Raw genomic sequence first — 26685 nt, 5'->3', positions numbered from 1 at the left:
CATTTAAACTCCATATCTCATCTTCCCAATTCATCTTGTTGGAAAGAATTCAACATCCTATAATTTTACCCTCCACTGAACTAGAATAATTTCTACATTTAGATTATTCAGATCCATTAATAGAACTTTGTTTCCACTAGCATTTAATTCTACTATAATCCACTGTCAAATGCGTTAAATAACAGCATCTCACACCCCTCAGTGGCAAAGACAAACTGGTGAGGAACAGTAAGTGTTTAGAAATACCTTTCTGAACCACTATAATAATCATGTCATTATTATTGAGCCATCATATGTACATTCCAGTTTATGTGAAATCAAAGTCAGTTGCTCAAATAATAGCCTTTGCTATACTACACGATGCTAGTTGCAGCCTCACATGAAAGAAAGACTAGACAAGGCTGCTTACTCTTCACAATAAGTATTTCGTCCTCAGTATACGATGATCAGAAACTCAGAAAATCTAGGGTCCAACAGATAGTTGTATTCTTCTAATACTTTGAGATGTGAAGCAATAAACTTCCAAAGAGGACATCTGTCAATTTTTTTTTTTTTTTTACTGACTTCACTTTTTAAGAACAGTTGTACATTCACAGAAAAGTTGAAGGTACAGGGACATCCCATAGGCTCTGCCCCAACACAGACATAGCTTCCCCCATTATTAACATCTCTCACCATGGAGTGGGGCTTCCCAGGTGGCACTAGCGGTGAAGAACTCTCCTGCCAACGCAATAGACATAAAAGATGCTGGTTCAATCCCTGGGTTGGGAAGATGCCCTGGTGGGAGCCATGGCAACCCACGCCACTCTCCTTGCCTGGGAAATCTCATGGACAGAGGAGCCTGGCTGGCTACCGTCCATGGGGATGCAAAGAGTTGGACATAACTGAAGCAACTTAGCATGCACACAACACATGGTATATGAAGCCTGTTTTATCCTCCTGCCTTGGATATGAATATTTATATCTTGACCTATGATAATAAATGCCACACCCTGGGTGGCTGGTCAGTGAAGGAAGAACCCCATGCTTCAAAGGTCTTTTTCAAACAAAATTAACATCTAAGCCTGGACTGCTAACCTTCCAGTCTTGTCCCTGTACTTTCTGTTTTCACAATCAATCATCACAATCAATACCCAGGAACACAATCAGTTGTCCAACTCTTCTATTTCTACACTTATCTCTCTCAAAATCTTAAAACTTCTCTTTTCCAAGTCTGCTGGGACTATTAGAATCCTGAGACTGTTGTTTGTTTTAATGTGAATGCTCCACTCTTTCCAGCCCCTCCACATGCCAGTCTTTTCTGTTCAATGCCAGCAAATCTATATACCTTCAGCATTGCTAATTATGTCGCACTCATTCTCTTCGAAGATGACTTCTTAATGATGATAGCATAAAATTCCAACATTTTAGCATGCAATTAAAGATGCTTTCCTTGTGGCTCAGACAGTAAAGAAGCTTCCTGCAATGCAGGAGACCCCAGTTTGATCCCTGAGTTGAGAAGTTCCCTGGAAAATAAAAAAAACAGTTTACCCACCCTAATTTTCTTGCCTGGAAAGTCCTATGGTTAGCGGACCCAGTGGGTTACAGTCCATGGGGTCACAGAGAGTTGGACATGATTGAACAACTAACACTTTCACTTTTCAAAGATGCTTCATTGTTCTACCAGAGTCCTCCTTTATTAAATCTTTCTTGCCAACCTTTTGCTATTGCATTCACTCAAGATTCTTTGTTATTTCTAGACTATGTTAATATTTTCCTAATCCTGAATATATAATGATATTCATATTTCCTTGCTAAATTGTACTATTTGTATAGAAACCAGTCTGATCCTTTTCAAGTGTAAATCTGTTATGTTCCTGCTTAAAAACCAGTAATTTCTCTTTATGCTTACATTTTCAAATGCCTTAACATGATTCTGTGACCTGATTCCTACTTGCTTTTCTGGTCTCTTCTCACATGTACTCATTTCTCTCATCCTATAGCCACATTCAGCTTATAGAATAGATCCTCCTCTTTCCTGCCTCAGTCTGCAACAAAAAGTGTTCTCTCAGTTGCTGGAATATTCTTCTCTTTTCTATTTTTCTAATCAATGTGTACTAATTTCTCTAGTCTTAATTTCTATGTAATCAGAGAAGCATTCCTTGGTTATCACATCTTCCAAATTAGTCCTACACGCTATTATAAGATCTTATAGTAGTTTTAATTTATCTCAAGTCTCAATACATCTTTTCTGTACAGAACCAGAGAATAAAATATTGGGCTTTGTATGCAATGGCATCCCACTCCAATATTCTTGCCTGGAAAATCCTGTGGATGGAGGAGCCTGGTAGGCTGCAGTCCATGGGATCACTAAGAGTCGCACACAACTGAGCGACTTCACTTTCACTTTTCACTTTCATGCATTGGAGAAGGAAACGGCAACCCACTCCAGTATTCTTGCCTGGAGAATCCCAAGGACAGAGGAGCCTAGTGGGCTGCTGTCTATGGAGTAGCACAGAGTTGAACATGACTGAAGTGACTTAGCAGCAGGCTCTAACACAGCTACTCAACTGTGGCATGAAAGCACAAACTAAGCCATAAAAGACAGATAAGTGGATGGACATGATGCGCATCATCAATCTCGGTGTATTGGGCTTTTAAATCTGGAAAATTCCTTGTGGAAACTGTCCTGTGTATTGCAGAATGTTTATCAGCCTTTGTATTACACTCACTGGGTGCCAATAACATCCTCAAGTTGTGATAACCCAAAATGTGTCCAGATATTTGTATTGTGAGATGTTCTCTGGTGGGGGAAGGGGAAGCGGAGGGCATGGGCGAACAAAATTGCCTTCATTTGAGAACCAAGAAAATAAAACTTCATTTACAATAAAAGTTTAGGTTTGGCCCGGGACATGGAATTAGTCAACACTTGGTTTATAGTGCTGTGATCACAGAAAAATGTTTGGTGTTTATCCCTTGTTCCTGACATTGAGCTCCTGAATCCCTTGCAGTGTCCCAAATGATGAGGTGATAAGAACATATTTAGTTCTAATAAAGGAACATTTGAATAGCCTCTACATAATCTCAGGATTAGTTTTGACACCAAATACACAAAGTGGTTAAAGGATTTGCAACTTCATTCCCACTTCTGACTCCTGGGGAGAGAGGGAAGGATAGCCATTGAACTCTACAAAAATTCTTAAAGGGCAAGTTTCAGAGAGATCCTGGGTTGGTGAATACATTGAGATGCTGAATCGATATTCCTAGAAGGGTCATGGAAGCTTTGCACGTGCATGCACACACATACACACACACACACACACACGTGTATGTACTCATACCTTGCCCTATGCATCTCTTCTGTTTGGTTATCCCTGACATGTATCCTTTATAGTAAACAGTAAACTTAAGTAAATTATTTCTTTGAGTTCTCTGAGATGTTCTGCTAAATTGTTGACACTGAGGAGGAGAAGCAGTGAAAGTGAAAGTCGCTCAGTCATGTCTGACTCTTTGCAACACCATGGAGTATACAGTCCATGGAATTCTCCAGGCCAGAATACTGGAGTGGGTAGCATTTCCCTTCTCTAGGGGATTTTCCCAACCCAAGGATCAAACCCAAGTCTCTCGCATTGCAGGTGGGTCTTTACCAACTGAGCCACAAGGAAAGCCCAAGAATACCAGGGTGTGTAGCCTATGCCTTCTCCAGTGGACCTTTTCAATCCAAGAATCAAACTGGGGGTCTCCTGCATAGGAGGTAGATTCTTTACCAACTGAGCTATCAAGGATGACGCTGAAGAGGGCTTCATAGCATTTAGCCAGTCTGGTCAGAAGAGCAGGTGGCAGGGCTGGAGATTAGGATGTGAGGTGGGGACAGCTTTATCAGATTGAACAATTTAAATTGTGAGATCTGATACAAGCTCCAGGTAGATAATGTCAGAATTAAATTGAATTCTTGGATACCAGTTTCTCAGGGAGTTGAAATAGCGTTGAAAAAGACTTCAAATTTTTGATGTTGAGAGGAAAAAACTGTGTAATTTGGTCTCAGAAATGTGAGTTAGAATAGATTAAGTACTATCTGCAATTTTCATTTACGTATTTTGAAGGGAAATATAGGAGCATGTGCTGTATCTGATTCAGTACTACATAGCCCTTGATTATCAAAAAAGTAGCTCAAGGAGAGCTTCAAGTTCAAATGACAGAATTTCAGGAGCTAAAAGGTAGATAATATAGCATTTAGGGAATTAAGATAGAGTAAACCATATGTTCAAGGAGTTCAGGAGTCAAGAAAAAAAGGAAAAAACATTACCAGAGGTAGACAAGATCTAAGAGGTAAAGGGTTATTTTAAGACAGGAGAGATATAAAAAAGGTAGCTCCAATAAGAAGGGGAGAAAAGGAAAGAAATCTAATAAGCTGCTAGCAGAAAGGAGTGGTATGGAGGCATGCAGTGAAAAAAAAAACTGTTCTCAAGACGAGGGCTTCTCGGGGACAGAGACAAAATCGGTACACTTTTAATATGAATTTCAGGCTCTGTTTTCTTTTCAAAATTTTTAGTCTATTGACTATGAAAAGGCAAAATTGCCTTCAGGCTACAGAGGCCTATTAACACTCCCATCAGGGAGAGTCTTCAGCTCACTAGGCAAACCAGAGAGGGAGAAGAAATCTGTATCTGAAGAGAATACATTTATCATAGTAACAGCCCCTTAGGCTGAGACCATTTTCCTGAGACAATTCTTACAGAAAGAGTATGCATGCTTGGGAATATGGGAGGCAATGGTGAGCCTCTGTTCACCTCAAGCTTAAGTTCTGTGTGAGCCACAGACTTCTGTGCATTGCATCCACCTACATAAATGAATTACATTTGACTCTCTATATTCAATCATTATTATATCTGGTAAAAAGAATTTATTTTAAAACAGCTAAATTGCATGCCTACTTGTACACAGGTATTTTTCTTTATGCTATTTTATAAGGAGGTTCTATTATTATTGAAATGAAAGTGACTAGTGATGAATCAGGCATAAGTACTCCTAAGTATCAGTGAATGTTTTTTCAGGATCCGCATCTCTATCTCAGTCTCTATTGTTTAATAAAGGTATTGTCCTCTTTATTTTACTTCATTCCTTTCCCTTCTATGTTGCTTTATATTTCTTTTCTTTTTTGTCTTAGAGAATATATCAAGAAAAACACATGATAAGAAAAAAAAAAAAACCTTTGGGAACAGAAAACAATGATTCAAATAGTAATTATATTTCTAAGGTTTCTAGATCCTTTGTTTCAGCTGTGTGTGTGCTAAGTCACTTCAGTCGTGTCTGACTCTTTGCGACTGTATGGAATATAGCTTGCCAGGAATCCACCAGGCTCCTCAGTCTGTAGGATTCTCCAGGCAAAAATACTGGAGTAGGTTACCATTTCCTCTTCCAGGGGATTTTCCCAACCCAGCGATTGAAACTGTGTCTCTTCTGTCTCCTGCATTGGCAGAAGGGTTCTTTACCACTAGTGCCACCTGGGATGCCCTAAGCTCAGTTACTTTGTTTTAACAAATGGGGGTAATATCAATATTCTTCACACCATTTTATTTGTCAAATATTTCAATTCATCCTTCCATCAATATTCATAGTAGGGCTGCATGGCTTGAGACTCACACACAAGTGATATATCTCACTTTCAGGCTAAAAATGTAATGATTATGTAACACCAACCAATGCTCTATTTTCATCCTTCTCTGGAAAAGGAAGGAACTTTTTTATCATATGCAACTCTGAGAGAATCATTTCATATTTTCCTGTTCCAGTAGTCTGAGTACCCTAGCTAACTTTCCAATATTTCCAGTAGGAAAACAAACCAGTGAATCAATCAACCAAGAAACACAAAACTTTTCTTACTATAATTTACTGTGTTTTTTTAAGTTGTTATTAAAACCTAACCTCACTAATCTTGATAAATGCACATATTAGTATAGGAAATGGGGCATAAAAATAATAATTTACCTAAAACATATTTCATTCTCTTTAGAGTCAGATGGTAGACCTGTTAGTGAAGACTGGAACAATGGTTGCTTGTGTCATGGGACTATTTGGTCAAACTTTAATCCATGACAACTTGCAGGGAGAGATAGCATCTGAGGCTATCTAGAGATAACATCTAATGAACTTAAAATTTTACAGAATTTGGAAAACATAAAATGCTAATAGCAGTTATACTTTCCCATTATTTTGCATTTTACGAGGTAGTCCAAGAAAGAGATGCTCTCAGAAAAAAAAATTAAAAATAGGCCAGTCACAAATACGATTAAAGGCAAACAAAGAGAGCCCAGAAGTTTGGTTCTTATTGAACAGGAAGAGGCAACTTCTGTCCCACTACAAGTCATAAAAGAAAAACTTAGGAAATAGCTTGAGTCACAAGGACTGATTAAAATCAAATCCCCTGGCAATAAATGGGTTCAGATGATGCACAGTGAATACTTCCAAGTGAAAAATTGCTCAGGGGAAAACACCGAGAATGTGACTTTTCCTTGAAAGACTAATAGACTCAGAACAACTTACAGCTGATTCCAAGGAAAGTGACATAGATGAAACAGAACAGAAAAATAGTAATAAGACTAGTACATGGAGTTAATTAGAACTAATCTGATAGTTAGCCAAGTACATTTTTGCAAGAGTGTAACCAACCTGGACTGTAAGAGATGACAATGATGTGAAATTTAAAGTAATCTTTTTTTTTTTTTTCTAAGTTTAGTAGAGCTGCTGCAGTAAAGTACAACAAACTGAGTACTCACATGGCAGAAATTTATTGTCTCACAGTTCTGGAGGCTAGAAGTCCAAGATCAAGGTGCTGGAAATACTGTTTCTTTCTGATGACTATGAAGGAAGGATCTACTCCAGGACACTCGTTGGCTTGTAAATGGCTATCTTCTCTGTGTCTCTTCACATCTTCCCTCTATGTTCATTTGTCTTCAGATTTCCTCTTTGTAATTACAAGGATAATACTCATATTGGATCAGGGGCAGACCATAGATTAGTCATGATTTTCCCAATAAATTATATGCATATATGTATGTATGTTGTTGTTGTTGTTCAGTGGCTAAATTATATCCGACTCCTTGGGACAACATGGACTGCAATACACCAGGCTTCCCTGTCCTACACTATTTCCCAGAGATTGCTGAAACTCTTGTCCGTTGAGTCAATGGTTTCATACAATCATCTTATCCTCTGCCGTTCTCTTCTCCTCTTACCCTCAATCTTTTGCAACATCAGGGCCTTTTCTGATGAGTCAGCTCTTCGCAACAGGTGACCAAAGTATTGGAGCTCCAGCTTTATTCAGAGTTGATTTTCTTTAGGATTGACTGGTTTGATCTACTTGCTGTCCAAGGGACTCTCAAGAGTCTTCTCCAGAACCACAATTTGAAAACAGTAGTTCTTCAGTACTCAGCCTTCCTTATGGTCCAAATCTCACATCCATATCTGACTCCTGGAAAAATCATAAGTTTGATTATATAGACCTTTGTCAGCAGAGTGATGTCTCTGCTTTTTAACAAGCTGTCTAGTTTTGTGATAGCTTTGCTTCCAAGGAAATATATATATATATATATATATATATATATATATATATATATATAGTTATGTAGTTAGTAGCTCAGTCATGTCTGACTCTTTGCGACCCCATGGACTGTAGCCTGTCAGGCTCTTCTGTCCATGGAATTCTCCAGGCAAGAATACTGGGGTATGTTGCCATTTCCTTCTCCAACACACACATATACACACATACACATATATACAGTGCAATTATGAAGGCCAAGATGATCTGTCTGCAAGTTGGAGACCCAGGAATGTCTGTGGTACAGTGCAAACTCCTGAGAACCAAAAACCAATGGTAAAAATTCTATTCTGAATGAGAAGTTGAGAAGTCCTGAGAACCAGAAGTACCTAGATTCCTCTTTTCTTCTGCTTTTATGTCCAGCTCAGGTTCTCAGTGAATTGGATAACACCTACACATATTGGAGAAGACAATGCCCTTTACTCAATCTACTAATTCAAGTGTAAATCTCTTTAAGAAGGACCCTATGTCTATGGTGAGTCTATGGTGAGTCTCTCTGAGTGCTTCATTTGTCACCGCTACCCTTGGTAGGCAGTTTTGAATTTCTTGTTTGAAGGATATCGTACACAATGAATGGACATTTTCAGCTCAATGAGTATTTCTATACCTTGTACACAACTGAATTTTCTCAATCTAATCCTTGCTGTAAATCTGTTATATATTGCATAGTTTTGTTCTGTTTTGGTTTTTTTGCTAGCTCTTCAATCAAGACGTGTTCTTCTTTTCAAATGGACTGACTAGTATAATTCTTAGCTAAGCCATTTCTCCACTGAAGAAGGTGTTGTCATTCAACTTCAGACATCTTCAGTTTTCCAAAACTGAAAAAGGAAAATATAAGTAATATAACAGATATAGCTCAAAATAAAATTCCTCTTGTATTTCCTGTTCTTAAAAATAAAGGATGTTTTATAACATAGTTGACTTTTTGTAAGTTCAGAATCTGTCTGACGGTTGGGTTGTACATCTTTAAAGTTTTTCTCCAGTTTTTATAGAGATATAGATTGATGTATAAATATTTTATGTGGATATGAACATTTAAAAGAATTACCTTTCCAAACTATTTTTAAAATATTTTCCACTTGAAAACAATTAAGGTAATTCACATACCTTTGAAATTTATGATTATGATTTTCAAATATATGTCTTTCCTATGTAATTTATAATAAAAATAATCTCCCTAAAATATAAAATATTAATTTTACATTTTTCTTGATTAAAATTATATTTGTAGCAGTCATGTTATAAAATATATAGTCATGATTTAAATGGGAATTAAAGAGTTTCAATGAATTTTTAAAAATATATAGAAACTATAAGTTTGAATTACAGAAAATCTAAAAGCTAGTTGTTAAGACAAATGTCTATATTGTACTAAGGACATAAACCACTCACAAATCTTGATGAGTTAAATAGCAAAGTCTTATGTAGCCTAAAATGTCTGTCATGGATTTGGCTTCATTGTCACTGAACAGTCAATATCTGTAATAGTTACTGATGAAACATGCATCACCTTAAAAGTTAACAAGCATGGTACTAGACAGAAAAAAGAGCCCCTATATCAGCAATTAAGTAAACATTACTGCACTGCTTATTGGCCAGAATCAGACATGTAGTCCCATCCAGCCCTAATGGAGGTTGGGAAGCACCTCCTTTCATCTGCTCAGAAGATGAAGCGGATCTTTCATCTGCTCTGAAAGTGAGCAGAACAAATTATTTACACAATGGAGAATGGATTTGGAATTAGAAGTCCTACTTTTTAATTCCATTATCACCAATTGCTATATAATTTACATTAATAAAATTACCATATATTTGCTACTCCTTGCTCTTCTATAAAATGATCATCTTATTCAGACTCATGGCATTAATTGCCATCAATTCATGGCTGACTTTCAATTATGTATGTCTACATAGACCTCTCCCTAGACCTTCACAAAACAAAATTCAAAAGCCAGTTTGACATTTACACTTGGTCATATAATTAGCATCTCAAACTTATAATTTTCATAACCGACCTCTTGATATGTTCCTCCTCCCATTATCATGTACCCTTAACTGCATTCTTTTTCTGAATTAATTGAAATTCTATTTTTCTAATTGTGCCAGATCAGAAACTTGGGGGTCAGATTTGACTCCATCTTCTCTCTTTCCACACTGTATCTGGTTTCTCAGCAAATATTTAGAATAACCCTTCAGTACATATTCAGAATTTCACCACCTCTCACCAGCCCTTCAGTCCCACATAGATCCAATCCTCTACCAAATTGCATTTGAATTATTTCCATATACTAGAAGACTCTTGAGAGTCCCTTGAACTGCAAGGAGATCCAACCAGTCCATTCTGAAGGAGATCAACCCTGGGATTTCTTTGGAGGGAATGATGCTAAAACTGAAACTCCAGTACTTTGGCCACCTCATGTGAAGAGTTGACTCATTGGAAAAGACTTTGCTGCTGGGAGGGATTGGGGACAGGAGGAGAAGGGGAAGACAGAGGATGAGATGGCTGGATGGAATCACTGACTCAATGGGCATGAATCTGAGTGAACTCCGGGAGCTGGTGATGGATAGGGAGGCCTGGCGTGCTGCGATTCATGAGGTCGCAAAGATTTGGACACGACTGAGTGACTGAACTGAACTGAACTGACTCCTAACTAGTTTCCCAATTTATACCTCTTTTCATATTCTCAGGGCTTCCCTTGTAGATCAGTTGGTAAAGAATCCGTCTGCAATGCAGACGGATTCAATTCCTGGGTCAGGAAGATCCACTGGAGAAGGGATAGGCTACCCACTCCAGTATTCCGGCCTGGAGAATTCCATGGTTTGTATAATCTATGAGGTAACAAAGAGTTGGACACAACTGAGAGACTTTCACTTTCACTTTTTCAAATTCTCAGCATAGTAGCCAGAGAGATTACATTCATGTGTGAATTAAGTCAAGCCAACTTTATGCTCAGATCCCTCTAATGGCTCTTTATCCACTTAGGTTAAAAGTATCTATTGTCTTAGTACATTCAGACTGCTCTTAAAAAAAAAAAAAAAAAAAAAAAAAAACTACCACAAACTGGGTAGCCTAAAAACAATAAAAATTTATTTCTCACAGTTCTATAGGCTAGGAAGTCCAAGATCAAAGTACCAGCAGATTCAGTGTCTGGTGAGAGCCCATTTCTTCATGACCATCTTCTTATTTCATCCACATATGGCACAAGGGGCAAGTGACCTCTCTTGGCTCTTTTTCATAGCAATTCTTATCTGGTTCATGAGCGCTTCACCCTTATGACCTAATTACCTCCCAGAGGCCCACTTCAAAATATCATTATATTGTGGATTATAATATCAGCACATGAATTTGGAAGGACTAAAACATCAGGCCATGGCAAACATCTATGATCTACAAGGCCTTACAAAATATGATTTCTATAAACTCTGATTCCAATTCTATGACTCTCATCCCAGTTGTCTCTGTGCAGCTACAAGGGTCTCCTTAAGTTTCTCAAATATGCCTGGGCTTCTTTGTCAGACATTTTGTCCCTGTTTTTCCCTTTTCCTGAAAGGGTCTTATGGATAGCGCCATGAGTTCCTCTTCCATGAGGTCAGGTCTGTTGTCAAAATTACTCTTCAGTAAGTCACTGTGGGCTACCCTATCTAAAATATACTTCCCAATCCCTCAATAAACTAGTTTCTTCATCATTGCCTTACACATTCTACTTAGTACTTATTACTCTCTAGCATACCAAATAATTTCTTTTTTTCCAATTTTTGTCTAGTGTCAATATAATTATATACAAAAAAAACAAAGTATTTTGTCTGATTTCTTCACTGAAGAATTCCACAAATGTGAAATGGTACTCAATTACTAAATCATGTTTGACTCTTTGCCAGCCCATGAACTATAGCCCACCAGGGTCCTATGTCCATCGGATTCTCCAGGCAAGAATACTGGAGTGGGTTGCCATTTACTCTTCCAGGGGATTTTCCTGATCCAAGGATCAAATCTACATCTCCTACATTTCCTGCATTGGTGGGCAGATGCTTTACCACTGAGTCACCTGGAAATGCCAAAATATTGTCTACAGCTAATTAAACTCCTTTAGAGATCTTTCCCAAATCCTTACACAATGGCTCTCATCCAGTTTTTACAAAACACAGCATATTTGTATTTTTGAATTTATCTATGTAAAACTTGGGTAGATACATTTTCATTTGTAAAAGCTTTGTTTAGTTTGAATATCACAGTTAAGCCAACTTCCTTGACCTATAAAGGCTATATTTTTCTTTGAATAGATTTTCCACCAAAGCTAGGACATAAGTCCCCCTAGACACACTGAAATCAATCAAAATAGATTATCTTTTTTAAGTCAGAAGTGAATGATTTAATTTGCAAAACACTGTGTGTTCATCAGCAGAAGGGGGTACTTAATTGAAAGTTATATTCACCTTATCGAAATAAAAGCATTTTTGGCCTCTTCATGTGAATAATTCTGTATGTTTCTAACTCATTGTAACTCACTAAATATTCATTGAAATAAATATTGCTACTGTTCATAGAACTTGCCAAACATTGAACCAGAATATAGTGATTTACCCACATACTATTTCCCTCAGTCACAAAAGTGATCCTTTTTTCAGATACCATGTAAAGATTTTTTCTCCTATGTACCATGAATAGAAAAAAATTGGAAATCATTAATCTAGGTTATTTTCTTTGGATTTGTAAAGCAAATAGTCTTAGTTGCAAATTCCTCTCAAATAATTTAATAAACACCAGAGAATTGAGTGAAACAAAATATAGTAACACAAACCAAAATTTAAATATTAATTGAACCTATATGAAGTTTCTCATTTAAGGTTTGATAGTTTATAAATGAAAATGAGATTATGGTAATTGCCATACACACAAAGAACATTGACTGAAAATCTTTATAATTTATTCCTAGCTAATTTGTGGCTATTTGAAGGTCCTAAAGGGAAGTATCCATGTGCCTATCAGATAGTTGTGTCACTAATGAATTAAGTACAACCAGAAATGAAAATAATTTTATCTTTTGTAGATAACTATGGATAGCAATAGTCATGATAGTGCTGGGCTTCATTAATTAACAAGCTCATGAACATACCTCTGGGCTTGTGGATATTCAGCCACTTGTTTTCATGCCCCAAATTGATCACTATGATCACAATTCTCATACTTGTGTTACTGCCTGTTGTACTTGACCACCTCTCTGACATGTACTCTCAAACCATACTATCTTTTGTAATAAGTCAGTGTGGTCTTTTTTTTTTTTTTTTTTAGTATTAAGTTTTTTATTTTTTTAATTTAAAAATCTTTAATTCTTACATGTGTTCCCAAACATGAACCCCCCTCCCACCTCCCTCCCCATAACATCTCTGTGGGTCATCCCCATGAACCAGCCCCAAGCATGCTGTATCCTGTGTCAGACATAGGTCTTTAGAACACAGTCATTCCACCAGTGCATTTCTTGTATGCAGAGCTGGATGAAGCACAAGCTGGAATCAAGATTGCCAGGAGAAATATAAATAACCTCAGATATGCAGATGACACCACATTATGGCAGAAAGTGAAGAAGAACTAAAGAACCTCTTGATGAAAGTGAAAGAGGAGAATGAAAAAGTTGGCTTAAAGCTCATCTTTCAGAAATCTAAGATCATGGCATCCGGTCCCATCACTTCATGGCAAATATATGGGGAAACAGTGGAAACAGTGGCTGACTTTATTTTTCTGGGCTCCTAAGTCACTGCAGATGGTGATTGCAGCCATGAAATTAAAAGACACTCCTTGGAAGGAAACTTATGACCAACCTAGATAGCATATTAAGAAACGGAGACGTTACTTTGTCAACAAAGGTCCGTCTAGTCAAGGTTATGGCTTTTCCAGTAGTCATGTATGGATATGAGAGTTGGACTATAAAGAAAGCTGAGCACCAAAGAATTGATGCTTTTGAACTGTGGTGTTGAAGACTCTTGAAATTCCCTTGGACTGCAAGGAGATTCAACCAGTCCATCCTAAAGGAGATCAGTCCTGGGTGTTCGTTGGAAGGATTAATGTTGAAGCTAAAACTCCAATACTTTGGCCACCTGATGCGAACAGCTGACTCATTTGAAAAGACCCTGATGCTGGGAAAGTTTGAGGGCAGGAGAAGGGGACGATAGAGGATCAGGACGATCCTGGCATCACCGATGCAATGGACATGGGTTTGGGTAAACTCTGGAAGTTAGTGATGGACAAGGAGGCCTGGCATGCTGTAGTTCATAGGGTCGCAAAGAGTCGGACACAACTAAGCAACTGAACTAACTAATTATCTAAGTGCATTTCTAGTATATTGACACATAAGAATTGCTTAGTTATAATTCGAGAGGCTCTGAGATTTACAGCTGCAGAATATTTGAGCAAAGTCTTTTTCCAGTATTATTTCTCATTTGATGCCCATCAGAAGCAAAATATTTAGGAAAACCTAAATATTCCCCTTCAAGTTTTACAGCTGAGAATGGTAAGGAAAGTCTTCTTTCCTTCTCCTTACCATTAATCTCACCAAGTACAAGAAATAATTAAGAATAAGGTCTGGATGTGCTAATTCTGGAATTTGGGTCCTGTTGCTTAAAATCCACAGGGCTATGCTTCCTTGTCTGCCAACTAAAATTTAAAAAGAAAAATTTCCTCAGAAGACTATTACGAACATCACATAAAGTGATTTTCATAAAGTCCTTAGAATAGGACCTGGAACAAGTTATGCAATGTGTGAGTGGACTTTATTGATATTAACAGAATTTCCCACATATAACCTCCAATTTCAATGGTCTATACTTATACAACTGAGCAAATCATTTACTTGATTGCCTTCCTTCTCATCAAATCTGTTTTAATTATGACATTTTTATTTAAATGTGTTAAAAATCAAAGGCTTACTCCCTTCCAGCAGTTAAATCTGTCATAAACAGAGGAATTTGCATGTCACTAATCTTACACATTGTTAGACTGTTTCTTTCTCAAGGCAATCTCATTTCCAGGTTTCTGAGCCTTAGGTTCCCCTTGATTTATGCTATCCTAACCTACCTACACATCATTTATTGCCCAAAAGAAGGAAAAATAATGTTTGGATTTAAAGTGAGATCTGAAAGAAAGGTTGGAAGTTAGAGTAGAATAATTCACATGGGGCTATAATGAGTCCATTTTTAACAGACTGTGGGATCACTGGATGTAAGAGAAGCACTAATTCAGCTAGGTGTGAAGATTTAGATGTCTCTGATTCATGTCGTACCATGTATCAGTTTGACAGTCAGACAAGCCATATCCAAAGAGAATCCAGTTTCCAAGACTTAAGAAATTTACACATTCCTAATTAGTGAGAAAGTAGTAAAATATCATGTCTATACTGCCCTCAGGTAAAAGAAGAAATGCAATTTGGTAATTGTCAACTGCCAGAATGTGCCATTTACTTGTCAGTCATCCTAAGAAGGAGAGCTGTGGTTACTAATTTGGTCCTTTAGTACAATGGAAGAAAGTCAGTGAGTAAAACTATTTCCACAAGTGAATGTTATAATTCAACAGATATCAGAAACAACTACCATTAATTCACTCACATGACATCACATTGAATATTCCCATCTGGGTAAGTGTTTACAAAGATTTCATTTGTGACCTTGAATAGTTTTACCAAAGATATTAATGCAATGAGAGTTTACCAATGTAGGGAGGTTGTCCTCAGCATGACTTACATATGATTACCCACACTAAGTCTATACTTCACAAGGCTATGAAGAAACTTAAGAAGACAGTCTAATTGTACAACTAAGGAAGATACATTCCGATGCAAATTAGTTTCTCTTTTAATATTAGAGAAGAAACAAATTCTTGAATTCTATGAAACTAAGGGAAGATTCTGTTCATCTCTTCAAAATGCTTTCAGAAAATGCCAAATAAGTTAGTTAAATGCTTGCAGAGAAAATATGTAGATCAATGCTACTCTGAATCTGTTTATCAACCTCAACTGAAACTCCAAAATTAAATTCCAGTCTGACTACATTTTTTTTCTGGTAGGTTCTGATGCACTGACCACGTGGACAATTTCTAATCTTCTGCATGTTCCACTTATAAACTCTAACACTTCTCTAGTCCCAACTCTTAGCAGATGACCATCTCTCATAATTCACACAGAAACCTGAAGCCATCGACTCACTACTTCTCCAATTTCAAGCCCAAAACTCAGGAATTCACTTAAATTCCCTTGTCTAGATCTGTCTTATTATTTAAACACACTCAAGTTACTACCATATTTTTTAAAAAATACAAAACTGAGATGCTAATAAATTTCTCAGACTCCTAAAACTGTTACTTCATCTTTCTCCTTCCATTCATAGTCAAACTGTTATAACTATCTCTATTAGCTATTTTTACTTCTTTAATTTGGATTAATCTTTAAATCGCTGGTTCTGACTCTCATACATAAGCAGTTAAAATGCTTATTTTGTTTGGGAATGGTGGCTTGAAGTCATGCTATGCAACCTTCCCAGGGAAGATGAGGTACAAAGTTAAATAACTAATACTTCTCAGTGTCAAGACCTACTACAAAGTTAAAGTAATCAAGAAAGTGTGGTAATGGTAGAAGGATAGTCATGAATAAATGGACAGATTGAGGATCCAGAAATAAACACTTTCACTCATGGTAAACTGATTTCACAAGAATAGGATACTAATGAAGACAATTTGGTGAGGAAAAGAATAGTGCTGAATATTCACATGCAAAAGAATAAAGTTGGATTTCTCCCTTATACTTCACTGAAAATTAACTCAAGATGGACAATAGAAATACATAGAAGAATAAAAACTAGAGCATTGTTAGACAAAAATATAGGCATACATTTGACCTGGGTTAGTCTGAACCTGATTAGATATGACACCAAAAACATATGACAAAAAAAGAAAGATAAATTAGACTCTATTAAAAAAAAAAGACATTAGTACTACAAACAGTGCCATTAAAAATATCAAAATATACACACATGAGGAAAGTATATTTATGGCATATGCCTGATGAAAAATTGTACTCAAAACATATTTAAAAATTCTTACAACTCAATAATACAAAGGTAAATAATAAAGAATTATGTAATATAAACTCAACAACATAAAGAAAAATTTTAAAAAATAGATGAAGAATCTGGTTACAAAATTCTCCAAAGAAAGCACACAGATGGTCAATGAGCACATGAAAAAAATGTCCAACAGCATTATCTATTAAGGATATGAAAATCTAACCACAATCAAATAACACTTCACATATCCCATAATAAGTATAATCAAAGAAGCTAGATAATAAATGGAGTCAAGGAGAGGGAGAAATTTAGAATCTTCATACATTGCTGTTGAGAATGGAAAATCATAAAGCTGCATTAAAAAAAGTTTGACAGTTCCTCTAAATGTTAAACACAGAGTTGCTACGTGATCTAGCAATTTCATTCCCAGATGCATATCCCAGATAAATGAAAACATAGTCTATACAAAATGTGTATACTGATGTTTATAACAACATCACTAAGCCAAAGTTAAAAATAACCTAAATATTCTTTAACTGTTGAATGGACAAATAAGATTATAAAATGTGTTGAATTTTTATGATGGACTATAATTCACCAATAAAAGTACTGGAGTACGATACATGCTACAACATGGATAAATCATGAAAAAATTTATATAATATAGATCTTAATGTGACATAAAATTATTCCAAGTTTTAAAGATTTAGCATAAAAATTACTAAGTTCTTGCCACCAAATGATACATTTTAATTAGCTTTTAAATAATTTTATATCATTACAAATTTTGGATTTGCATGAGAGGTTACATTTCAAAGTAAAATAAAGTATAACACATTACTTATAGTCTATATAGACTTCCAGGGTGGCTCAATGATAAAGAATCCACCTGTGAAGCAGAAGATGCAGGAGATATCACAGGTTCGATCCCTGGGTCAGGAAGATCCCCTGGAGGAAGGCATGTAAACCCACTCCAGTGTTCCTTCCTTGGAGGATCCCATGGACAGAGAAGCTGGAAGGCTACAGTCCATAGTGTTGCACAGAGCTGGACATAAGTGATGCAACTGAGCACACACATAGTCTGTACAGGAATTCCCTGGTGGCTCAGTTGGTAAAGTATATGGTTGCAATGCAGGAGACCCGAGTTTGATCCCTGGGCCCAGAATATCCCCTGGAGAAGGAAACAGCAACCCACTCCAATTTTCTTGCCTGGATAATCCCCTGGACAGAGAAGCCTGGTGAGCTACAGTCCCTGGGGTCACAAGAGTTGGACATGACTTAGTGACTAAACCACAACCATGTTCCTTATGATGTCCCAGTTTGCTTACAATTACCTTGCTAATTCATCAAAACTTCCCATGAAGAATATAGCAATTTTTCTCCATCATGAAGAAATTTTGCTATTCAGTTGCTAAGCGGTATACAATTCTTTGAGACCTTATGGGCTATAGCATGCCATATTCCTCTGTCCTCTGCCATTTCTTGGAACTTGCTCAAATTCATGTCCATTGAGTCAGTGATGCAGAAGGATATATGGAGGCAAAGTACTATAAATGATCATCTCCAAGTGATAATTAAGTTGAATAATTATTTATGTGATATTTTCTAGCAATATAATTATAATTATTCTAAAAGAGAAAAGCACTTTTATCCATAGTAAATAGATGGAGAGGAGAATTAAAACAACTATTTAAATAAGGAAAGGAAAAGGGAAAATATTTTCAATTTTCTAATTTTGGGTTGAGGTCATTTTTAGGTCTAGAATCACAGAAAAAATTACCTCATTCCTTTATTTTGCTTTGCCTGTGTATATTTGAGTTCAATAGCATGAAGTTTCAGTCAGTCAGTTCAGTCGCTCAGTTCCTCCAATTCTTTGCAACCCCATGGACTGAAGCATACCAGGCTTCCTTGTTCATCACCAATTCCCAGAGCTTGCTCAAACTCATGTCCATCAGGTCAATGATGTCATCCAGCCATCTCATGCTCTGTCGTCCCCTCCTCCTACCACTTTTAATCTTTCCCAGCATCAGGGTCATTTCCAAAGAGTCAGTTCTTTGCATCAGGTGGCCAAAGTATTGGAGTTTCAGCTTCAGCATCAGTACTTCAAACGAATATTCAGGACTGATTTCCTTTAGGATAGACTGGTTGGATCTCCTTGCAGTCCAAAGGACTCTCAAGAGTCCTCTCCAACACCACAGTTCAAAAACGTCAATTCTTCAGCTTTCTTTATAGTCCAACTCTCACATCCTTACACGACTACTGGAAAAACTATAGATTTGACTAGATGGAATTTTGTTGGCAATGTCTCTGCTTTTTAATATGCTGCCTCTCTTGATCATAGGTTTCCTTCCAAGCAACAAGCGTCTTTTAATTTCATGGCTGCAGTCACCATCTGCAGTGATTTTGGAGGGCCCAAAAATAAAGTCTCTCTTTCTTTCCGTTGTTTTCCCATCTATTTGCCATGAAGTGATTGGAACAGATGCTATGATCTTAGTTTTCTGAATGTTGAGCTTTAAGCAACTTTTTCACTCTCCTCTTTCACTTTCATCAAGAGGCTCTTTATTTCTTCTTCACTTTCTGCCATAAGGGTGGTGTCATCTGCATATCTGCAGTTATTGATATTTCTTCTGGAAATCTTGATTTCAGCTTGTGCTTCATGCAGCCCAGCATTTTGCATGATGTACTCTGCGTATAAGTTAAATAAGCAGGGTGACAATATGAACTCCTTTCCCAAATTATCTGTATTGAAAAGTATACAAATGATTGCTGTACATTTTACCTTGCCAAGCCCCTTCATCCAAATAAATAGAGAAAGTATTTGGATCCATAATTAGGACATTTTCTAACCTCATATTTCTTTTCCTTGATAAATATTTGTTAATTAAATTTATTATTATTGTTCAGTCACTCAGTCATGTCCAACTCTTTGCGACCCCATGGACTGGCATATGACGGGCTTTCCTATTTTTCACCAATTCCTGGAGTTTGCTCAGATTCATATCCATTGAGTCAATGAAGCCATCCAGCTGTCTCATCCTCTGTCATCCCCTTCTCCTGGTTTCAATCTTTCCCCAGCATCAGGGTCTTTTTAGTGAGTCGGCTCTTGGTATCAGGTGACCAAAGCTTCAACTTCAGCATCAGTCCTTTCATTGAATATTCAGGGTTGATTTCCTTTAGGATTGACTGATTTGGTCTCCTTACAGTCCAAGGGACTCTCAAGAATCTTCTCTAATACCACAGTTCAAAAGCATCAATTCTTTGATGATCAGCGTTCTTTATGGTCGAACTCTCATATCTGTACATGACTACTAGAAAAACCATAGCTTTGACTATATGGAACTTTGCTGGCAATTTTTCAATATAGACTTTGATTCTAGCTATGCATCAAAAGAGATTGAAAGTAAGCTTATCACAAGAAAGAAATATACCATTTTTCCAAAAAGGTGACCGACACACATTTCTACTTAACAAATATTAAATAGTCTAAACTTCCTCAGATGTGGTCAGAATGCAAATTAGATGGTTCTCAGTCACTTCAGTTGTGTCCGACTCTTTTGTGACCACATAGACTGTAGCTCGCCAGCCTCCTCTATCCATGGGATTTCCCAGGCGAGAATACTAGAGTGTGTTGCCATTTACTTTTCCAAAATTAGATAGTAGACCCACACATTTACCTATGTAAACTAACCAATAGAAATTCTCTGGATTTTTACACAGACTGAAAACAACTCAGCTTTCTACTGCAATTTGGTATTTAGTCAACATTTCAGGTTTTCTCTGAAGGTCAGTGAAAACTAATGACTAAATATGGGCAGAAATAATTGAATTTTTTTTCCTCTAAAAGATACAGGACAAAATTATCTTCCAATAAGAAATGAAAAACAAAAGATAGGTTTTACGTATGGATTACGTACTTTGAAAAATGTTCTATTTCACTCTTCACTCAGTTTAGAGAAAGATAGTCCTTTTAAAAATGTGGCTAAAAAATGAATTTCAGATTTACATTCTCCTTCAGCCATTGTATTACTAAACTAAAACTTCAAATTGCAAAAGAACTGAATCAGTGCTTTTGGGACTAAATTACTTATGTTCAAAGTTTCAATTCAAATTATATTGAAATTGACCAAGTCTATTGTATATGGGTTTTATATGGACTATGCAAAAAGCATTACTTTTACATTTTGTTTTGTTCTACTATCTCTATGACAATTGTAATTTCGAAAATGTCATCATATTCATTCCATATTTATGGACATGTAGAGAAAAATAGCTTCTTAATGTTTGTCAAAACAGCATACTACATATTCATATACAAAATATTGAGAAATTACCTTCATTGAAACAAACTATAAAACCCTTTAAAGCTTTACAGTGACAGACTTGGTAGGCCACACAGTCAATGTAAAATTGGATTCAGTGTGATTATTTCTGGGCAATAATTCAGAGCAAACAACATCAAGGAAGGCTTGCATAAATCCGGATGGAAAAAGTGGATTTAAATCAAACTAATAGGTTGAAAAACATATGAAATATGCTTTGTACTGTGCCTTGGAGACACATGGCCAAATCCATATTCAAAAAGTAAAAACAAACCAGAGTGATTTGAGGAATAAATTACTTGTCATCGTGATCTTTAAAAATGCCAGAATTTAATGCAAAAATATAATCCTAACATTTATTGCAGCAAAAATAAATGTCAACATATTAGACTTAACTGGCAAAGCCTTGTGGTAGCATTTCTACAGAGTGAAAGGAACATGACAAGCTGTATTTCACATTTATTAGAATGAGATTTGTTCTTCTTTATCATAAATAGTAGATTTAAACACTTTATTTTAATTTACTTCATGGTATTGAGGAAAACACTGACTCAGATAAGAAAAAAAATGCCCTATCATCTTGTTCACTGAAAAAATCCATCAATCTCAGAAGCTAAATGTGTATGATGACAACACGAAGCCTTTATAGTTAGAAAGAGGAATTGAGTACTAAATGGCTGTGACATATTCCATGTACCAGGAAGCATATGTGACTGGGAAACCCTGTGTGGATCATACTCATATATAACATATAGAGTAATTTTGTGTATCTTTCCTTCATATTGTTGCAAAGCTAACAGTAAATAGCATCTGGCCTAAGAATATCCTTAACTTATCCTACTCAAATAAGCTCCTTTTTGTAGCAGTTACAGTTTATATATTACATATTATATACATATATATATACTATGTAATTGTTATTTGAGTGTCATTCCTCAAAATAAACAATGTTTCTAAGCTTTATATATTCTATATTTTATAATCTATTTTTTAAAAATGTCCCCTGAATACTCAAAAGGGAGAGAATATCCATAAAATTTAGAAACCATGGATGGCAAGCATACTTTCTATAAACTTGCTAAAGATTGAGTATACCAACGTTCATCGTATTAAAATTAAAATGTGTGGAGCACACTACATAAAGCCAATAAGTACATAAACACAATAAATATGTATATATGCAAATCCAAAAGTTTGCATACACATTTAGTGTGCATAGATAAATACATAAATACCTTTTCCAGGAGGGCAAAAACTAAGTTTTTATTTGCATGAAGGAATGTGCAATTATACATGCAAATCTTGAAATGTCTAGTACGAAAATTAGTAATTTCAACACACTGCTCTCTGCAAAGATATTTACATTTAAATGTGAATCCGCTTAGCAGTTAGGGAGTAAACAAAATTCCACATGTCTAAGCACAAATGTGTTTTATATAAATATCCTAAATGTTGAAAAACTACGTTATTATCTGGACTCAGCATATGCTGCCATGCTGCCACTAAACACCAACAAGAAATCAATTAATATATTTTGAAATTTTTTTGCCCAAATACCTACTATGGAATATTTTTTTTATTTTAAAAAGTCACTACTTAGAAATAAAGACCTTAAAAATAAACATTTTATATACATTTGTTTGAATGCTTATTGTTAATTTTAATTGCTCAATTACTGCTCTAAACAGTATTATCATTTCACATTGTAGTATCACAATGGCAAAGTATTGTCCTTCACATTGTTTGGGGCAAGATTGAGAAGTTTATAACACAAACTAAGAGTATAATATGCCCAATATTATAGTTTTTTTTTCCTTAGTTTATATATATTCCATATATTCTTCTGCCAAATTTACATGTTATAAAAATAATAAATCAATTATGTTATGGAAATGTCTTTCGATAATGCAATTCCATCCACCATTTATAACTTCATGTTTTCACTTTTGAATTATATACATAGATACTAAACCCTGTGTTATGAGTGGTAGTAGGGCAGTGGAGGCCATCTGCTTCTTAATCTTTGGGGTATCAGGTAGGTAATTGTCAGTATAAAGCATAAAAGTATTTGCAACAATTAAAAGCAATTAACTAACTGAAATTTTCAAACTGTGACTAAAGTGCTGGAGTGGGTAATCATTCCCCTCTCCAGGGGATCTTCCTGACCCAGAGATCAAGTCTGGATGTCCTGCATTGCGGGCAGATTCTTTACTATCTGAGCCACCAGGGAAGCCCTAAATATGTATTACTAAAGGGAAAAGTTAAATGAAAAATAAAAGATATAATTGCCAAATAAAAAGTGCAAATGCACACAAGAAAAAGAGCAATATATATTTACAAGAACAAAGATCAAAATATAATTCATTAAGTACATCAGGATGGTTGCCTGTGGAGGGTGGATAGGGGATGGGGGGATAAGGATAAAGGAAAACTAGAGATAAACTTTGAAAGAATAAATGATAATATTTCATGCACTGAAGGTATATGATTTATTTATTAACTTCTATTCCCTACTAACCCTGGTGGCTCAGATGGTAAAGCGTCTGTCTACAATGTGGGAGACGGTTCGAGCCCTGGCTTAGGAAGATCCCCTGGAGAAGGAAATGGCAATCCACTCTAGTACTATTGCCTGGAAAATCTCATGGACAGAGGATCCTGGCAGGCTACAGTCTATGGGGTCACAAAGAGTCGGACACAACTGAGCAACTTCACTTTCGTATAAATAAATAAATGATAATAAGTAAATAAATGATTATATTTCATGCACTGAAGGTATATGATTTATTTATTACTCCAAACCTGAGATCCAGCAAAAGGAAAAAAAAAAATCTAATCTCTCCAAGATATTTGTTTCTTCAATATATCTCACCATAAGTACTGCCATTGTCCAAGCATTTCTTATGTCTTAAATGTAAATATAGTTTCCTCTTTCACACCTTTATCCCTGTGATCCTTTCTTCACCCAGCAGCCTTAGTGAGATTTTGTTAAACTTAAATCCTACCAGGTCCCCTTTACTTCCTTGTTTGAAATAGCTGATAGAATTTCATATTAGATTATTTCAAAGTTCAGCTGATTGGTACATGTAGCAAAATAGATCAAACACCATGGGAGAAATACTAGGGATCTCCATAGGAAGAAAGGACTGGTTATAAAATCTGGACTTGTGCTGAGTAATTTTAGGAAAGGTTCATGGAAGCAAAAGTTTGCTTTGGACAGGGTACTGGCAGAAAGAAGCCAATTTTATCAGTCATTGATAATTTCCATCTAGTTGGTAGAAGAATGCAGAAAAGTTAAAGCTGTACCAAATTATTTCCCAAAAAGAATGAGCAGATACTCATGTTAGTCTAGTGAGAAGATGCTTGGTCATATCTGTGATTTGCATTGAGTTATTGGTTTTGTCTAAGAAATGGTTTTTCATTTGTCTCCTCCCATCACAATACAGAGTCACAGAGTCACCTTACTTGAGCTTATTTTTATGTTTAACAGGAGAAAAGCCTAATTTTTAATGCCATGACATACAGCTCAAAGGTTTCTTTCCCCACCCCCCTTTTCTTTTTTTTTTTTAATCAACGCAGATGAAGTTAAGTTGCAGGACATTAATTCAATGTATGTAGATATTTACCATTGCCGACATTGTTCTGGAAGGTGTCAAGAGAATACAGTGTACAGTTACACATAATTTGGCCTGCTTTGATCTTTTTGTTGCAGACTGAATATTTGAGTTACCTCTTGTGTAAATGGCGGCAGAATCACACTCAGCACTCTGGAGAGAATTCATCAACCAAGTGTAACACAGACAATTGCCAAAAACGAAGTGGCCATCACTCCTTGTAATTGATTCTAAAACCAGGGTCTTACACAACGAAACCCAGGCAATGAAAATATGTCACAAAATGCAGCTGTGACTTCCCTAGTTACAGAATTGTAGAAACTAAGAATAAAGAAAAAAAATTATCAATAATAGTGATAAAAAGAGAATCAGTTATGGTAAAGATACAAAAATGACCATAAAATAAAATATAGCTGAATCATAATAATTGCAGAGTGGGCTTCCCTGGTGCCTCAGAAGGTGAAGAATCTGCCTGTAATGCAGGAGACCTGGGTTCAATCCCTGGGTTGGGAAGATCCCCTGGGAAATGGAATGGCTACCCCACTAGTATTCTGGCCTGGAGAATTTCATGGACAGAAGAGCCTGACAGGCTACAGTCCACAAGGTCTCAAAGGTCTGATGCGACTGAGTGACTTTCACCTTTCAAAGAACAATGGAAGGAAGCAATGATATCTTAATCTGAGTGATGAACAAGATAATAGGATTCTAGAAATACGTTATATTTTGAATGGTCCAATGTCCTTTATGATGCTTGCTGAGTTTTCTGCTCTTCTTTTCTGTGTCTCCTCCCTTTAGACTTCTAATACTACAGATAGCCTGAATAATCACTAGTACATCTCTAGTGCAGAGAATATACCAGGTAACACTGATCACTAAATAGTAAAGAAACACAGAATGAAGAGTGTGTCTCTCTTGCTGAAAAAAACTAAAACACAATCTACATTATGATTCATATTCACATAGAATTTTCTCAGATATAGTTCTCCATCTCCAAGATTAAAAATCTGCATAGACTGTGGGAAATGAAGTTGAACAACTACAATTGCATCTTCATGGAACTGCCTTTTAAAACATCCTATATCATATTGTTACAGTTCTTCTGTGTGATTCACATATAAACTCCAGATTGAAGATACCCATTACCCTTTCTAGGCATCAGTAGCCATAGTTTAAGGCTACATTCCTTACTTGGAGCATATCTATGTTATTTTGTGGAATTCGCAAGCTATTTCATCAGAGACTCAAGTTTTATCTTGGTTCCAAAGAGCCTCAGTTCACAATGAAAAGCTTAGGTAACCTAAGGCTAAGAGAAACCGAAAAAATAAACATACACAAACATAAATGCAAAATCATGCCACCTGCATATATCAAAATTACTCACTTTTCAGTCTACATAATTGAAATGAAGTAGATCTGGAGATATTGCAGAATACCTAATTAAAGAATAATTTTTAGTGGTGGGATTGCTTGTCCCTAAAATCCATAATCACAAACTGTCAGAAATAAAATGGATAAGACACATTATGTGACACCACCCATTCATTTTCCAACTGAAAAAAATCAAGTGACCTGATGTCATATTTCAAGTACAATTGGTAATTCCAACTGATGTGATTGCCATCACCCTGCTTGTGTTAACTTATTATATTATATTATATTATATATTTTCCCTCTCTTCTTTCTTCCATAAATATATGGGGTCATCTGCCTACCTTAAGTGGCTTTGTTTATTATTGAGGTTTAGCATAACACATCTCTCTGTGTATGAGCCTTCTATGAGTGGTTTTGATAATTCAATTAACACAGGTATGAACAGCTCTTCAAAAAATATCTGAAAATAAGTAACATTTAGTAAATTTTAGGTGTCATGCATGTGTGTGTGCTAAATCGCTTTGAGCCATGTCTGACTCTTTGAGACACTATGGACTGTATGTAGTCTGCCAGGCACCTCTGTCCACTGGATTCTCCAGGCAAGAATACTGGAGTGCGTTGCCATGCTCTTCTCCAGAGAATCTTCCTGACCCAGGGATCAAACCTGCCATCTTGTGAGGCTCCTTCATTAGTAGACAGATTCTTTGCACTGAGCCATCAGGGAAGCCCTTTAGGTGCCATAATTATGCCTAACTCAGAC

Source organism: Budorcas taxicolor, chromosome 6 (genome assembly GCF_023091745.1).
Source record: "Budorcas taxicolor isolate Tak-1 chromosome 6, Takin1.1, whole genome shotgun sequence".
NCBI classification, from domain to species: domain Eukaryota; kingdom Metazoa; phylum Chordata; class Mammalia; order Artiodactyla; family Bovidae; genus Budorcas; species Budorcas taxicolor.
This window is presented reverse-complemented; position numbering follows the sequence as displayed.